The sequence below is a fragment of the Suricata suricatta genome, chromosome 9, assembly GCF_006229205.1.
Source record: "Suricata suricatta isolate VVHF042 chromosome 9, meerkat_22Aug2017_6uvM2_HiC, whole genome shotgun sequence".
Classification (NCBI taxonomy): domain Eukaryota; kingdom Metazoa; phylum Chordata; class Mammalia; order Carnivora; family Herpestidae; genus Suricata; species Suricata suricatta.
In genome coordinates this window covers 46,984,819-46,988,775 of record NC_043708.1, presented here as the reverse complement: position 1 = coordinate 46,988,775, position 3,957 = coordinate 46,984,819, and the positions used below count along the sequence as shown (strand labels likewise).

Genomic DNA, 3,957 nt, shown 5'->3' with positions numbered 1-3,957 from the left:
GCCATGCCACTAATAATCTGCACACTATTTTCTGTTCAGGTGGGAATTTCATTCACTACTAAAATGTGTTCCAGGGGCACCTGGGTGGCTCAGTTGGTTAAGCATCCAATTTCCGCTTAGGTCGTGATCTCACAGTTCGTCAGTTCGAGCCCCATATCAGGCACTGCTGTCAGCCCACAGCGCACTTGAGATCCTCTGTCCCTTTCTCTTTCTGCCCCTACCCAACTTGTGCTCTCTCTCTCTCTCAAAAATAAACATTAAAAAAAAAAGAGTAAATCTTAAATAAAACGTATTCCATACATCACTGAGAACTTAGGTAAATTTATAGATTCACTCAAAGCGTACCCATCAAGGAAGAATATCCTTTTAGTCACTCAGAGGCCTATGCAGGCTCCCATCACCAGAGCAGCCCTGTTTCCACCCCGTGGTGCTGCCGCTGGATGGATGGTCTCCAGGGAAGGAGGCAGCGCATGATAGAGGGCCAATCAGACCCGGGTTCAAATCTAGGTTCTACCCTTTTTTTTTTTCTTGGCTGTGTGAAACCAGGAAAATTTCTTCTTGTATTAGTCTTCTTTTTTTCAGTTTTTTAAAGTTTTTTTTAAATTAACTTTTTTTTGGAGGTAATTGCCGATTCACATGCAGCTGTAGAGATTCTGTAAACTGTCTCCCCCGTGGTAGCATCTTGCCAAACTCTGGTTCAGCCTCACAACTGGATATGTACATTGATGAAGTCAACCTGCAGAACAGCTCTATCAACAGGTTCCCTCACGTTGCCCTTCATCCCCTTCTCTGACCGCTGCTCGGGAATAAGTTCTTCTGTGGGCATGGGTGGGTAAATCCTCAGAGCCGACATGGCTGGATTGCATGGCAAATGTCTGTTTAATCTCCTGACACCGCCGTAGGGTGTTTCAAGATGGCCGTACCCTGCGGCTCGCTCCTCAGCAAAATATGAGAGTCCCAGGTGCTCTATCTACATGTTTGCAAGTGGTTGGTACCATTAGTCTTTTCTTTGTTTTTAAACTGTGGTGAGACACACATAACATAAAATTGGTTCTTTACCATGTTAGGTGGACAGTTGAGCGGTGTTAAGTGCTTTCCTATTGTGCTGCCACCGTCACTACCACCTTAGAGCTCTTTTCATCTTGTAAAAGGTAAACTCTGTACCCAGTGTACAATAACGTCCCCTTCCCCCCACCCACCGCCTCTGGCAACTGTCATTCTACTTTCTGTCTCTGTGGTTTTGACTACTCTGGGTACCTTTCATATTTTAGCTATTGTGAGCAATGCCGCTATTGATACAGGTGTACAAATATCTCTTTGAGACTTCAGTCTTTTGGGTATACCCAGAAGAGGGATTGCGGATCACAGGGTAGTTCTAGTTCTAATTTTTTGAGCAACTACCATACGGTTTTCCACAGCAGCTGCCCCATCTTACATTCCCAACAAATCACAAGGGTTCCAGTTTCTCCACGTCCTCACTAACACTTGTTACCTTCTTTTTCTTTATTTTCTTGATGGCAGCCATTCTAATAGGTGTCAGGTGGCATCTCACCACGATTTTGATTTGTGGACTGGGATCTTAGTTGCCAGCACAGAACCCACGTCAGCGAGTTCAAGCAGAAAGGGATTTATGCAGGAATATTAGTTTGTAGAATCTGCAGGAGAGTCAGACGGTTCGGGCTCAAGGCTGCACAGCCAGAAACAACAGAAAAACCACTGTGTGGGACTACCTCAGCCAGACCCCGGCGCTGCTGCTGCTGCAGATGGCTGGACACCACAGGCAAGACTGTTTATCATTCTGGCCACTGAAGACCACACTCCCCTCTCTCAACCAACCAGAAAAATGGATTCGGGACAGCACCATTTCTGCATGCTGCTCTCTTTCTGACTGAGACTTGTGGGATTCTGGTTAGGAGCATCTGCACCCTGGTTGTAAGATGCGGAGAAAAGGAGTCTGAGTTTCTGCCTCAGAGAGTCCAATTCCTAATGCAGGAAATTACTCTAGCATAGGAGAAGTTTTCAAAGACAGTCATAAGGCATAAGAAAGATATACTGTACTCCCCCACACTGTTTATAAATATAATCATAGCTGCCTGACTTGTTTTAAAGATGAAATGCGGTCCCACAGGTAAAACGTGTAGCACAGTGTCTGGCACATGGCAGGTGCCAATCATGTTCTCCTTTGTCTCAATAAATTGCAAGCTGTGAGTTACTTCCTGTGTGACCTAAACTTGTTATGTAGGCAGCTACAGGATGCAATTTTAGGAACCTCAAAAGAGCTCTATGACTCCCCTAATGTCCTATCTAACATAAAGCTCCATGTTACTATTTTACTTAAGTCATGATCTTGAGAAAATGCAAATATCTGGAAGAAGAGGGCCATTTTAGGCTATCAACGGTGTATTAATACAAGGCGACCGCATATGCTGGAAATAGCACTCACTTGCATTAAGAGGTCTGAGTTGAAATCCCATCTCCTTGTAAATAACTGTGATCCTGAGCAACTGGTTACCCTTTCTCGGCTTTTCTCCTCTACTATAAGGAGGATGAGGTACCAAATCACCATCTAGCTCTTTGGAGCTATAAATGGAGGCTCTGGAGAGCAGGTTCTAATGTGGAGCAGAAAGGAGAAAGAAAGGTCTGTGCCCTTGAAAGACCCTTGAACTCCTGGGGAAAACGAGGACACCAAAAAGGACCTCAGGATGGTGAGGGAGGGTGTGCTCTTTCCAGTGCCTCTGTGGCTGTTAGCAGGTAGGACTCAGTAAAAATATTAGCACAGTAAGTGGCAGAAAAGTTAAGATTTTGTGGATTACCTTTGCTTCAGGCAGCTGGGGAGATGGTGGTCATTCAGACTGTGCCTGCCTACTGAAAGTAGCCAACCATCTTTCAAAATAAGAAGAGGGTCCTGCTTGGAGGACTTGGCAAGGAGAAGCTCCCGTGATAGTACAGAAACTGGTCTGGGCTTGAAGATGCCCAACGAGGCCATCAAGGGCACCTATGTTGACAAGAAATGCCCCTTTCCTCGTAATGTTTCCATCTGAGGGTGGCTTCTGTCTGCTGTGGTGACCAGGATGAAGATGCATAGGACCACTGCAACCCTGAGACTATCTCCACTACATCCAAAAGTACAACCATTTTGAGAAACGCCTCAAGAACATGTCCGTGCACCTGTCCCCCTGCTTCAGGGATGTCCAGATCAGTGACATTGTCACAATTGTTGAGTGCCGGCCCTTGAACTAGACCATGTGGTTTAACGTGCTCAAACTCACAAAGGCCACTGGCACCAAGAAGCAATTCCAGAAGTTCTGGGACTTGACATTTGCCCACACCCCTATAGTAATAAAGTTATTTACCCAGTCAAAAAAAAAAAAGATTTTATGTTTTACTTAAGAATCTTGAAATTCTGGCCTTATAGGCAGGACAGATATAGTCCCACATTACTAACTGGACAGTTCTATATTCCATTCCTTCGTTTTATTTAATTTTTTATTTTTTAATTAAAAATTTTTCTTAAATATTTATTTTTGAGAAAGAGAAAGACAGAGAGCAAGCCAGGGAGGGGCAGACAGAGACAGAGACACAGAATCAGAAGCAGGCTCCAGGCTCTGAGCTGTCAGCACACAGCCTGACGTGGGACTCGAACTCACGAGCCATGATATCATGACCTAAGCCAAAGTCGGACGCTTAATTGACTGGGCCACTCAGGGTCCCCCCCCGCCACCCCATTCTTTCATTTTATAATCTGTGTTACTCTTATCTTCCATCTACCATGAGTGCCACAGGTTAATTTTGCCCAAGTATGACAGAAATCGTCTAAAAGTATACTTTCTGGTACATAGGAGGTACCTAACTAAAATTTGTTGAAGAAAAATGCCACTTCTGGCACCAGAAATGGACTTTCGTGCATTGTTCAGTCACTGCTATTCATGTCCCTAACTTAGTCTGAAGAAGAATGCT

At 44.7% G+C, this 3,957-nt stretch overlaps 1 pseudogene; it reads left to right on the top strand.

Annotated features, from left to right (window-relative positions):
• The first annotated feature begins 2,061 nt into the window (after positions 1-2,061).
• Positions 2,062-3,390, top strand: LOC115302204 (annotated as a pseudogene).
• Positions 3,391-3,957: the final 567 nt, after the last annotated feature.